The sequence below is a fragment of the Triticum urartu genome, chromosome 6A (assembly GCF_056163025.1).
Source record: "Triticum urartu cultivar PI428250 chromosome 6A, HENAU_Tu73, whole genome shotgun sequence".
Taxonomy (NCBI): Eukaryota; Viridiplantae; Streptophyta; class Magnoliopsida; order Poales; family Poaceae; genus Triticum; species Triticum urartu.
The window spans coordinates 505155657-505170308 of NC_141878.1; positions in this window are offsets into that span (position 1 = coordinate 505155657).

A 14652-nucleotide genomic window follows, 5' to 3' on the forward strand; every position below is an offset into this window, starting at 1 on the left:
CGCTCACGAGAACCCTGAGCTTCTGCATGTTTCTTGAGAAAGGCTTCTTTGAGCTCGTGCAGCATAATCTTGAAGTTTTTCACCTCTTGCACGTTGAGCTTGGCCATATGCTTCTTGAACTGAGCTTTCTCAAAGTCAATCTTTTCCTTCAGTTCAACGATGCGCTGAGCTAGAGTTAGCTCTGAAGCAATGGCGCCATGGAAGGCGACACTGAGGCCAATTGGAAGTTGCAGGTCTTCGAAGCTGAGGTTGGGCGTGTCAAACCACTCATCAATGAAGTTGTGAATGATTGCCACGTCAAAGAGAGGCGGATCATTGAAGATTTCTGCTTCTTCTTTGCTCTTGATCAGTTGTTCAAGAGCGTCATCTGCAAGATCTTCATCACTGGACAGATCGATGGCATCGTTGCGCAGAATAGCAGCAGCTGTCAGTTCTTGGCCGGTGTGTGGCAGAGGCATCTTGACTTTCTGGGGCTTGGAGATGCGTGTCAAATCTTCAGACTGCACACTGTCTTCAGGAGGTGCAGTAGCCAGTGGCTTCGCCCGTGAGATCTTTGGTGCAGAGGCAGGCTTTGAAGCTTTAGGTTGCTTCAGTTTCATTGGCTTCGGCATTGCAGGCGCTTCATCTGATTCAACATCATCTGCAGGCTCATTCACGGCTGTCCCTTGAACCACGATATGAGTGATGAGACCTTCCAAGTTGTAGAAGGGCCCAAGAAGATTGGGTTCAGCTTCGCGAGTTCCATCGGCACGGGGAGCAGAGGGACCAGGGTTGAAGTCTAATCCCAAAGACTTCTTGTTCTGCTTCGCTGAGTTCTGGGAAAACTGGAAGTTGCGCTTGAACAGATTGTCGTCACGACACCATAGCAGTGACGATGGGTCAACATCCGCAGGCTGTGGTCCACAGACCATGCAGGGATAGAAGCCTTGTTCAATGGCTTCATCTCTGGACCTGGGTTGAAGATTTTTGTAGAGGATGTCTCCCCATGGTCGCTTGATGGCATTCTTTTCAGCATATTCCTTTGTCACCAATCTGTACTTGAACCACTGTTCTGCCCAATATCATCGAATCCATTGGATTCGTGTCTTGCGCTGATTATAATCCTCTTCAGGATCTGTCTTGTACAACTCTGAGAGGTCATCGGGCAGATCTCTTGATGTTTCTCCTCGACGCTTTCTGCCACCCTTCCTTGCTGATTTCTCTGAAGCCATGAACTTTAAACTGAATGGCTTCAATACGTTCAAAGGCTTCAAAGGCTTTCGCTTGCTGGACAAATAGGAACTGGCTTCGGGAGAATTTATGTGATCCTGTAAGAATTCTGCAAATGAATGCAGACTATGAGAACCAAGGGATTCTCCTACGGACATGTACCTGTGACAGCATTAAGGTGCGAGGGAAGGGGAAGGGGTCATATGCATTCTCAGAAGATTTTGAAGATAAATCAGCTTAGAAGACATTGACCTCATCGTGCGAAGACATTCACTCATAGATAAGGAGTTGGTTCCAGATTTGTACGAATCCATGGATTAGTACAAGTGAGGAATCTAACTACTTTGTGAAGCATAAGTGAATATACTAGGCATATTATGAGATGCAGTATGAAATAGATCCAACTTGTGTGAACAGAAACTGCTTGTGGGAGAAAGTGACGAATCTATAGGATCAAAGGGGCCGTAAAAAGGAAGTTTTACTTACCACACGAAGAACTGCTAGACGGAGTGGAAGAGGAGGCCGAGCAGTCCGATCGTCTGTGCCCTAACTTGGCAACGGAAGACACCTACGGCGATGGCGGAGAAGACGATGTCCGCGGTCGGCGTGAAGACGGCATCGGAGAGGTTGCGGCAGCTAAGCGCGTCGTCGCCGGCGTCGTTGAGGGCTAGCAGTGGCGCTAGGGTTCGTGCGAGAGTGGAAGAAGAGATAATGACTGTGGTGAGGCGTGTATTTATAGGGACAGGGGCGGCTCAGTGTTATTACACACGTGCCCCTGGTGATTCACATCTGAGGAACACGTGGCCATCATGCAGCATATCGGAGGTTGTTCCACGTCCCACGCACGCCTGGATTGTCGGGTGGTCGTTCCCACTTCTCCGGGTTTCAGGTGAAGGAATTAGCATTGAAAGTGGACTTAATGTTTGTCACTGTATCTTCTGCTGATAAGGACGCAGAGAAGACATTTGACAGTTTCAATAGAATGCATATGATTTGGAGAGATAGAGTTTGAGATAGAAAGCATAGAGAGGTTAGGGTCCGATCACATTCACTTAGTTCAAAAGATTCAACAAGAAGACATAGCTAAGTGAATGCTGTAGAGGACAGAACACTAGTATATATATAATCAACATAGTGAAGATAATCATGAAGACATGTTGAGATTGAAGCCAAACCAAATGTGAAGACATAGCAAATGTAACGCCATGAGTGAAACACTTCAAACATAAGAATTTGGTGGTGGCATTACCCACCGTATAGGAAGTATTAGACCCAGACACGGCGCACAATTATCGTGGCGCTCCAAAGTCAAATTCCACATTAATGTATTCACACTTAGAATGTATGTCTTCATTGATTGAAGATATACTTTACTTCGTGTGTTGCACATCTAAGTCATCAATATGCATAAGTGTTAGGATGTGTGCCTGATCACAGGACATTTGAGGATTCCAAGATATTTAGCTCACACCGTAACTTGCAAAATCTCTTCTCATCCAAGGGCTTGGTGAAGATATCAGCCAATTTCTCTTCAGTGTTGATATGTATGATATCAATGTCTTCCTTCACAACATGATCTCTGAGAAAGTGATGACGAATCTCAATGTGCTTTGTCTTCGAGTGCTGAACTGGGTTGTTGGCAATCTTGATGGCGCTTTCGTTGTCGCAGTAGAGTGGCACTTGCTTCAGATGAATGCCATAGTCTTTGAGTGTTTGCTTCATCCACAGAAGCTGAGCGCAGCAAGATCCAACAGCAATGTATTCAGATTCAGCAGTGGAGAGAGATACATAGTTCTGCTTCTTTGAAGACCAACATACAAGTGATCGTCCCAGAAAATGACATGTGCCTGATGTAGACTTGCGATCAACCTTGTCACCAGCATAATCAGCATCCGAGAATCCAACCAGATCAAACTCTGAGCCCTTTGGATACCATAATCCTAGAGTTGGGGTGTGAGCCAAATATCGAAGAATTCGCTTCACAGCTAAGTGATGCGATTCCTTTGGTGCCGCTTGGAATTGAGCACACATGCAAACACTAAGCATAATATCTGCCCTAGATGCACATAGATAAAGTAAAGAACCAATCATGGAGCAGTATACCTTTTGATCGAACTCTTTACCATTGTTGTCGGGACCCAGATGATGTTTGGCTAGCATTGGCGTCGTGAAGCCTTTGCAGTCTTGCATACCGAACTTCTTCAGGCAATCTTTGAGATACTTCTCTTGAGATATAAAGATGCCGTTGCGTTGCTGTCATATTTGAAGACCGAGGAAGAACTTCAGCTCTCCCATCATGGACATCTGATATTGCTCTTGCATCATATATCCAAACTCTTCACTGTATTTCTGATTGGTGCAGCCGAAGATAATGTCATCCACATATATTTGGAAAATAAACAGTTCACCATCATATGTCTTCTTGAAGAGAGTGGGGTCGAGGGAGCCAGGTGTGAAGCCTTTGCTCTTCAGGAAGTATTTGAGTGTGTCATACCAAGCCCGAGGGGCTTGTTTGAGGCCATGCAATGCCTTGTTGAGTTTGTATACCATGTCAGGATGCTTTGGATCTTCAAAGCCATGCGGTTGTGCAACATACACTTCTTCTTCAATCTTGCCATTGAGAAAAGCGCTCTTCACATCCATTTGATATAGAAGTATGTTATGATGATTTGCATAGGCCAGCAATATGCGTATGGCTTCAAGTCTAGCCACAGGAGCAAATGTTTCATCGAAGTCAATCCCTTCAACTTGAGTGTATCCTTGAGTAATGAGACGAGCTCTGTTTTTGACAACTTGACCATGCTCATCTTGCTTGTTGCGATATATCCATTTGGTGCCAATTATATTGTGCTTCCGAGGATCAGGACGCTTAACCAGTTCCGATACATTATTCAGCTCAAACTGTTGAAGCTCTTCTTGCATAGCTTGAATCCATTCAGTTTCCATGAAGGCTTCTTCAACTTTCTTGGGTTCAGTTGTTGAGATGAATGCGAAGTGCCCACAGAAATTTGCTAGCTGTGTTGCCCTTGAACGAGTGAGCGGGCCGGGTGCATTGATGCTATCAATTATTCTCTCAATCTGCACTTCATTGGTAACACGAGGATGCACAGGGCAAAGATTTTGCTCTTGCTGATCATTGTCGTTGTTAGAAGGATTGTCTTCAGGCTGAGCATTATCTTCAGGTTGATCAGGTGCGGAGATGATAAGTTCCTCTTCAGGTTGAGCTTCAGAGGATATGATTTATCCAGTTCCCATAAGTTTGATTGATTCACTGGATGGAACTTCATCTAGCACATTTGGCAGGTGCTCTCTTTGTGAACTGTTAGTCTCATCGAACCGCACATCCACTGTTTCAACCACTTTATAATGAAAGAGATTGAAGACTCTGTAGGAGTGCGAATCCTTTCCATATCCAAGCATAAAACCCTCATGTGCTTTTGGTGCAAAATTTGAAGTGTGATGTGGATCCTTGATCCAGCACCTGGCGCCAAATACTCTGAAGTAACTGACATTTGGCTTCTTGCCAGTAAGGAGCTCATAAGATGTCTTGTTCAGAAGCTTGTGAAGATAAACACGGTTGATTGTATGGCATGCAGTATCAATGGCTTCAGGCCAGAATTTTCTTGGAGTCTTGTATTCATATAGCATCGTTCGGGCCATCTCAATGAGTGTTCTGTTCTTGCGTTCGACGACGCCATTCTGCTGTGGTGTGTACGGAGCTGAGAATTCATGTGTGATGCCCAAAGTATCAAGATATGTATCAAGGCCAGTGTTCTTGAATTCAGTGCCATTGTCATTTCTGATATGCTTTATCTTAGTGCCATAGTTGTTCATTGCTCGATTGGCGAAGCGTCTGAAGACATCCTGCACTCCAGTCTTGTAGAGGATTATGTGCACCCAAGTATATCTAGAATAATCATCAACAATGACAAAGCCATAGAGACAAGCGGTAGTAGTAAGAGTTGAGTAATGAGTGGGACCGAAGAGATCCATGTGGAGCAGTTCGAAGGGTCAAGTTGTTGTCATGATTGTCTTCGAGGGATGCTTGGCCCTCGTCATCTTTCCTGTTGGAAATATGCCCTAGAGGCAATAATAAATTGATTATTATTATATTTCCTTGTTCATGATAATTGTTTGTTATCCATGCTAGAATTGTATTGAAAGGAAACTCAGATACATGTGTGGATACATAGACAACACCATGTCCCTAGTAAGCCTCTAGTTGACTAGCTCGTTGATCAATAGATGGTCACGGTTTCCTGACCATGGACATTGGATGTCGTTGATAACGGGATCACATCATTAGGAGAATGATGTGATGGACAAGACCCAATCCTAAGCCTAGCACAAGATCATATAGTTCGTATGCTAAAGCTTTTCTAATGTCAAGTCTCATTTCCTTAGACCATGAGATTGTGCAACTCCCGGATACCGTAGGAATGCTTTGGGTGTACCAAACGTCACAACGTAACTGGGTGGCTATAAAGGTACACTACGGGTATCTCCGAAAGTGTCTGTTGGGTTGGCACGAATCGAGACTGGGATTTGTCACTCCGTGTGACGGAGAGGTATCTCTGGGCCCACTCGGTAGGACATCATCATAATGTGCACAATGTGATCAAGGAGTTGATCACGGGATGATGTGTTACGGAACGAGTAAAAGAGACTTGCCGGTAACGAGATTGAACAAGGTATCGGGATACCGACGATCGAATCTCGGGCAAGTATCGTACCGCTAGACAAAGGGAATTGTATACGGGATTGATTAAGTCCTTGACATCGTGGTTCATCCGATGAGATCATTGTGGAACATGTGGGAGCCAACATGGGTATCCAGATCCCGCTGTTGGTTATTAACCGGAGAGTCGTCTCGGTCATGTCTGCATGTCTCCCGAACCCGTAGGGTCTACACACTTAAGGTTCGGTGACGCTAGGGTTATAGAGATATTAGTATGCGGTAACCCGAAAGTTGTTTGGAGTCCCGGATGAGATCCTGGACGTCACGAGGAGTTCCGGAATGGTCCGGAGGTAAAGAATTATATATAGGAAGTGCTATTTCGGCCATCGGGACAAGTTTCGGGGTCACCGGTATTGTACCGGGACCACCGGAAGGGTCCCGGGGGTCCACCGGGTGGGGCCACCTGCCCCGGGGGGCCACATGGGCTGTAGGGGGTGTGCCTTGGCCTATATAGGCCAAGGGCACCAGCCCCAAGAGGCCCATGCGCCAAGAGAGGAAAAAAAGGGGAGAGTCCTATAAGGGGAAGGCACCTCCAAGGTGCCTTGGGGAGGATGGACTCCTCCCCACCCTTGGCCGCACCCTTCCTTGGAGGAAGGGGCAAGGGCTGCGCCTCCCCCTCTCTCTTGGCCCTATATATAGTGGGGAATAGGAGGAGCAAACCAATCTAAGGCCTGGCGCCTCCCTCTCCCTCCCGTGACACATCTCCCTCCTCCCGCAGCGCTTAGCGAAGCCCTGTTGGAATCCCGCTACTTCCACCACGCCGTCGTGCTGCTGGATCTCCATCAACCTCTCCCTCCTCCGTGCTGGATCAAGGCGTGGGAGACGTCTCCGTTCCGTACGTGTGTTGAACGCGGAGGTGCCGTCCGTTCGGCGCTAGGATCATCGGTGATTTGAATCACGATGAGTACGACTCCATCAACCCCGTTCTCTTGAACGCTTCCGCGCGCGATCTACAAGGGTATGTAGATCCACTCCTCCCTCGTTGCTAGATGACACCATAGATTGATCTTGGTGACACATAGGAAAATTTTGAATTTATGCTACGTTCCCCAACAGTGGCATCATGAGCTAGGTCTATTGCGTAGATTCTATGCACGAGTAGAACACAAAGTAGTTGTGGGCGTTGATTTTGTTCAATATGCTTGCCGTTACTAGTCTTATCTTGATTCGGCGGCATCGTGGGATGAAGAGGCCCGGACCAACCTTACACGTACACTTACGTGAGACCGGTTCCACCGTCAAACATGCACTAGTTGCATAAGGTGGCTGGCGGGTGTCTGTCTCTCCCACTTTAGTCGGATCGGATTCGATGAACAGGGTCCTTATGAAGGGTAAATAGCAATTGGCATATCACGTTGTGGTCTTTGCGTAGGTAAGAAACGTTCTTGCTAGAAACCCATAGCAGCCACGTAAAACATGCAACAACAATTAGAGGACGTCTAACTTGTTTTTGCAGGGGTATGCTATGTGATGTGATATGGCCAAAGGATGTGATGAATGATATATGTGATGTATGAGATTGATCATGTTCTTGAAATAGGAATCACGACTTGCATGTCGATGAGTATGACAACCGGCAGGAGCCATAGGAGTTGTCTTTATTTATTCATGACCTGCGTGTCAACATAAACGTCATGTAATTACTTTACTTTATTGCTAACCGTTAGCTGTAGTAGTAGAAGTAATAGATGACGTGACAACTTCAAGAAGACACGATGATGGAGATCATGATGATGGAGATCATGGTGTCATGCCGGTGACGATGATGATCATGGAGCCCCGAAGATGGAGATCAAAAGGAGCAATATGATATTGGCCATATCATGTCACTATTTGATTGCATGTGATGTTTATCATGTTTATACATCTTATTTGCTTAGAACGACGGTAGTAAATAAGATGATCCCTCATAACAATTTCAAGAAGTGTTCTCCCCTAACTGTGCACCGTTCCTAAAGTTCGTCGTTTCTAAGCACGCCGTGATGATCGGGTGTGATGGATCCTTACGTTCACATACAACGGGTGTTGACGAGCCTAGCATGTACAGACATGGCCTCGGAACACATGCAAAACACTTAGGGTTAACTTGACGAGCCTAGCATGTACAGACATGGCTTCGGAACATAGAAGACCGAAAGGTCGAGCATGAGTCGTATAGAAGATACGATCAACATGAAGATGTTCACCGTCGTTGACTAGTCCGTCTCACTTGATGATCGGACACGGCCTAGTTGACTCGGATCATGTAATCACTTAGATGACTAGAGGGATGTCTATCTGAGTGGGAGTTCATAAGATGAACTTAATTATCCTGAACATAGTCAAAAGGATTTTGCAAATTATGTCGTAGCTCACGCTATAGTTCTAAAGTTTAGATATGTTCCTAGAGAAAAATTAGTTGAAAGTTGATAGTAGCAATTATGCGGACTAGGTCCGTAAACCGAGGATTGTCCTCATTGCTTCATAGAAGGCTTATGTCCTTAATGCACCGCTCAGTGTGCTGAACCTCGAATGTCGTCTGTGGATGTTGCGAACATCTGACATACACGTTTTGATGACTACATGATAGTTCAGTTAAATGGTTTAGAATTGAAGCACCAAAGATGTTTTGAAACGTCGCGAAACATATGAGATGTTTTGAGGGCTGAAATTGGGATTTCAAGCTCGTGCCCACGTCAAGAGGTATAAGACCTCCGACGATTTTCTTAGCCTACAAAACTAAGGAGAAGAGCTTAATTGTTGAGCTTGTGCTCAGATTGTCTGAGTACAACAATCGCTTGAATCAAGTGGGAGTTGATCTTCCAGTTGAGATAATGATGTTTCTCCGAAGTCATTACCACCAAGCTGCTAGAGTTTCATGTTGAACTATAATATATCAGGGATATATATGATGATCCTTGAGATATTCGCGATGTTTGACACCGCGAAAGTAGAAATCAAGAAGGAGCATCAATTGTTGATGGTTGGTGAAACCACTAGTTTCAAGAAGGGCAAGGGCAAAAAGGGATGCTTCATGAAACGGCAATTCAGCTGCTGCTCTAGTGAAGAAACCCAAGGTCGAACCCAAACTCGAGACTGAGTGCTTCTGTAATAAGGGAACAGCCACTGGAGCAGAATTACCCTAGATACTTGGTAGATGAGAAGGCTGGCAAGGTCGATAGAAGTATATTGGATATACATTGTGTTGATGTGTACTTTACTAGTACTCCTAGTAGCACCAGGGTATTAGATACCGGTTCGCTTGCTAAGTGTTAGTAACTCGAAATAAAAGCTACGGAATAAACGAAGACTAGCTAAAGGTGAGCTGACGATATGTGTTGGAAGTGTTTCCAATGTTGATATGATCAAGCATCGCACGCTCCCTCTACCATCGAGTTTGGTGTTTGCGTTGAGCATAGACATGATTGGATTATGTCTATCGCAATGCGGTTATTCATTTAAGGAGAATAATGGTTACTCTGTTTATTTGAATAATACCTTCAATGGTCTTACACCTAAAATGAATGGTTTATTGAATCTCGATCGTAGTGATATACATGTTCATGCCAAAAGATAGTAATGATAGTACCACCTACTTGTGGCACTGCCACGTAAGTCATATCGGTATAAAATGCATGAAGAAACTCCATGCAAATGGACCGTTTTGACTCACTTGATCTTGAATCACTTGAGACATGCAAATCATGCCACATGGGCAAGATGACTGAAAGCCTCGGTTTCAGTAAAATGGAACTAGAAAGCAAATTGTTGGAAGTAATACATTTTGATGTGTGCAGTCCAATGAGTGCTGAGGCATGTAGTGGATATCGTTATGTTCTTTCTTCACAAATGATTTGAGTAGATGTTGAGTATATTTACTTGATGAATCACGAGTCTGAATTATTGAAAGGTTCAAGTGATTTCAGGGTGAAGTTGAAAGATCGTCGTAGCAAGAGGATAAAAGATCTATGATATGATCATAGAGATGAATATTTGAGTTACGAGTTTGGCACAAAATTAAGACATTGTGGAAATCGTTTCACAACTAATACAGCCTGGAACACCATAGTGTGATGGTGTGTCCGAACATCATAACTGCACCCTATTGGATATGATGCATACCATGATGTCTCTTATCAAATTACCACAATAGTTTATGGGTTAAGCATTAGAGACAACCACATTCACTTTAAATAGGGCACCACGTAATTCCGATGAGATGACACCGTATGAACTATGGTTTAGAGAAACCTAAGCTGTCATTTCTTAAAAGTTTGGGGCTGCGACGCTTATGCGAAAAAGTTTCAGGCTGATAAGCTCGAACCCAAAGCGGATAAATGCATCTTCGTAGGACACCCAAAACAGTTGGGTATACCTCCTGTCTCAGATTCAAAAGCAATAAGGGATTGTTTCTAGAATCAGGTCCTTTCTCGAGGAAAAGTTTCTCTCGAAAGAATTGAGTGGGAGGATGGTGGAGACTTGATGAGGTTATTGAACCGTCACTTCAACTAGTGTGTGGCAGGGCACATGAAGTTGTTCCTGTGGCACCTACACCAATTGAAGTGGAAGCTTATGATAGTGATCATGAAACTTCAGATCAAGTCACTAACAAACCTCGTGGGATGACAAGGATGCGTACTACTTCAGAGTGGTGCGTAATCCTGTCTTCGAAGTCATGTTACTAGACAACAATGAACCTACGAGCTATGGAGAAGCGATGGTGGGCCCGGATTCCGATAAATGGGTTGAGGCCATATAATCCGAGAGAGGATCCATGTATGAAAACAAAGTGTAGACTTTGGAAGAATTACTTGATGGTCGTAAGGCTGTTGAGTGTAGATGGATTTTAAAAGGAAGACGGACAATGATGGTAAATGTCACCATTAAGAAAGCTCGACTTGTCATTAAGAAGTTTCTCGACAAGTTCAAGGAGTTGACTACGGTGAGACTTTCTCACTCGTAGCGATGCTAAGAGTCTGTTGGAATTATATTAGCGATTACTGCATTATTTATGAAATCTTGCAGATAGGATATCAAAACATTGTTTCCTCGACGTTTTTTTTGAGGAAAGGTTGTATGTGATACAACCGAAAGGTTTTGTCAATCCTGAAAAGATGCTAATAAGTATGCAAAGCTCCAGCAATCCTTCTGAGGACTGGAGTAAGCATCTCGGAGTTGGAATGTATGCTTTGATGAGATGATCAAAGATTTTGGGTTTATACAAAGTTTATGAGAAACTTGTATTTCCAAAGAAGTGAGTGGGAGCACTATAGAATTTCTGATGAGTATATGTTGTTGACATACTAATGGATCAGAAATGATGTATGATTTCTGTAAAGCATATAGGGTTATTTGGAAAGTGTTTTTCAATGGAAAGCCTGGATTAAGCTACTTGAGCATTGAGCATCAAGATCTATAAGGATAGATCAAAACGCTTAATGGTACTTTCAAATGAGCACATACCTTGACATGATCTTGAAGTTGTTCAAGATGGATCAGTCAAAGAAGGAGTTCTTGCCTGAGTTGTAAGGTATGAAGTTAAGACTTAAAGCTCAACCACGGCAGAATAGAGAGAAAGGACGAAGGTCGTCCCCTATGCTTAAGACATAGGCTCTACAGTATGCTATGCTGTGTGCCGCACCTGAAGTGTGCCTTGCCAAGAACGGATCACAGGACAGTGGTCAAAGTTATCCTTAGCAACTAGTGGACTAAGGAATTTTCTCGATTATGGAGGTGGTAAAAGAGTTCGTCGTAAAGGGTTACGCCGATGCAAACTTTGACACTAATCCAGATAATTCTGAGTAGTAAACTGGATTCGTATAGTAGAACAGTTATTTGGAATAGCTCCAAATAGAACATGGTAGCTGCATCTAGGAGATGACATAGAAATTTGTGAAGCGCACATGGATCTGAAAGGTTCAGACCCGTTGACTAAAACCTCTCTCACAAGCAACATGATCAAACCCAGAACTATTTGGGTGTTAGTCACATGATGATGTGACCTGTGAGTGTTAATCACATGGCGATGTGAACTAGATTATTGACTCTAGTGCAAGTGGGAGACTGTTGGAAATATGCCCTAGAGGCAATAATAAATTGATTATTATTATATTTCCTTGTTCATGATAATTGTTTGTTATCCATGCTAGAATTGTATTGAAAGGAAACTCAGATACATGTGTGGATACATAGACAACACCATGTCCCTAGTAAGCCTCTAGTTGACTAGCTCGTTGATCAATAGATGGTCACGGTTTCCTGACCATGGACATTGGATGTCGTTGATAACGGGATCACATCATTAGGAGAATGATGTGATGGACAAGACCCAATCCTAAGCCTAGCACAAGATCATATAGTTCGTATGCTAAAGCTTTTCTAATGTCAAGTATCATTTCCTTAGACCATGAGATTGTGCAATTCCCGGATACCGTAGGAATGCTTTGGGTGTACCAAACGTCACAACGTAACTGGGTGGCTATAAAGGTACACTACGGGTATCTCCGAAAGTGTCTGTTGGGTTGGCACGAATCGAGACTGGGATTTGTCACTCCGTGTGACGGAGAGGTATCTCTGGGCCCACTCGGTAGGACATCATCATAATGTGCACAATGTGATCAAGGAGTTGATCACGGGATGACGTGTTACGGAACGAGTAAAAGATACTTGCCGGTAACGAGATTGAACAAGGTATCGGGATACCGACGATCGAATCTCGGGCAAGTATCGTACCGCTAGACAAAGGGAATTGTATACGGGATTGATTAAGTCCTTGACATCGTGGTTCATCCAATGAGATCATCGTGGAACATGTGGGAGCCAACATGGGTATCCAGATCCCGCTGTTGGTTATTGACCGGAGAGTCGTCTCGGTCATGTCTGCATGTCTCCCGAACCCGTAGGGTCTACACACTTAAGGTTCGGTGACGCTAGGGTTATAGAGATATTAGTATGCGGTAACCCGAAAGTTGTTCGGAGTCCCGGATGAGATCCCGGACGTCACGAGGAGTTCCGGAATGGTCCGGAGGTAAAGAATTATATATAGGAAGTGCTATTTCGGCCATCGGGACAAGTTTCGGGGTCACCGGTATTGTACCGGGACCACCGGAAGGGTCCCGGGGGTCCACCGGGTGGGGCCACCTGCCCCGGGGGGCCACATGGGCTGTAGGGGGTGTGCCTTGGCCTATATAGGCCAAGGGCACCAGCCCCAAGAGGCCCATGCGCCAAGAGAGGAAAAAAAGGGGAGAGTCCTATAAGGGGAAGGCACCTCCGAGGTGCCTTGGGGAGGATGGACTCCTCCCCACCCTTGGCCGCACCCTTCCTTGGAGGAAGGGGCAAGGGCTGCGCCTCCCCCTCTCTCTTGGCCCTATATATAGTGGGGAAAAGGAGGAGCAAACCAATCTAAGGCCTGGCGCCTCCCTCTCCCTCCCGTGACACATCTCCCTCCTCCCGCAGCGCTTAGCGAAGCCCTGTTGGAATCCCGCTACTTCCACCACGCCGTCGTGCTGCTGGATCTCCATCAACCTCTCCCTCCTCCTTGCTGGATCAAGGCGTGGGAGACGTCTCCGTTCCGTACATGTGTTGAACGCGGAGGTGCCATCCGTTCGGCGCTAGGATCATCGGTGATTTGAATCACGACGAGTACGACTCCATCAACCCCGTCCTCTTGAATGCTTCCGCGCGCGATCTACAAGGGTATGTAGATCCACTCCTCCCTCGTTGCTAGATGACACCATAGATTGATCTTGGTGACACGTAGGAAAATTTTGAATTTATGCTACGTTCCCCAACATTTCCTGCTTCACATGCACCGCATAAGTGATCTTTCTTGAACTTGACGCCCTCGATGCCTATGACATGCTTCTTCTTTGCAAGGGTGTGGAGGTTCCTCATGCCAGCATGCCCTAGCCTCTGATGCCAGAGCCAGCATTCTGAAACTTTTGCTAGAAGACATACGGCAAGCTGTGGTCCTGCTGAGAAATCTAGCACGTACAAATCATCTTTCCGATACCCTTCAAACACTAGAGACTTGTCAGATTCCATTAGAACAAGGCAACGATATTTTCCAAACATCACGATCATGTTTAAATCACAAAGCATTGAGACAGACATTAAGTTGAAACCAAGGGATTCAACAAGCATGACTTTATCCATGTGTTGATCCTTTGAGATTGCAACTCTACCTAGACCCAATACCTTACTTTTACCAGTGTCAGCAAATGTGATGTGACTCTTGTCGGATGGACGTAAGGTTGAGTCCATAAGAAGGCTTCTTTTGCCAGTCATGTGATTGGTACACCCACTATCAATAATCCATTCTGAAGCAGTTGGTGTCGTACCCTACAGTGCAGTTAGGGGGATAGGCTTCACGAAGAGAATTGTGAAGCAAAAACATTTGACGAACCAGTGGGTTATGAAAGCTTAGATCGAGATTAGGACTGATAGGGCGAGTAGCAAGCGATTCAGGAACGAAGTACATAATAATACCATTTGGGCATTTGATCTTGCGCCCTACAAGATGTTTAAGGTCCCCAGCAATAGCGTCAGACGATTTTGGTTTTCTGCTGGAGACCCTTCCCTGCAAAAGAGAGTTAAGCTTTCTTAGCCACCCACATCTTCAAGGGTGGCTTAGAAGCAATAAGTCTAAGTGCAGCATCTGGGAACTTTGGCTTTGGAGCCCTAGCAAAAAGTCTTGCAGGAGGACAATAGTACTCATAAGAATAAGC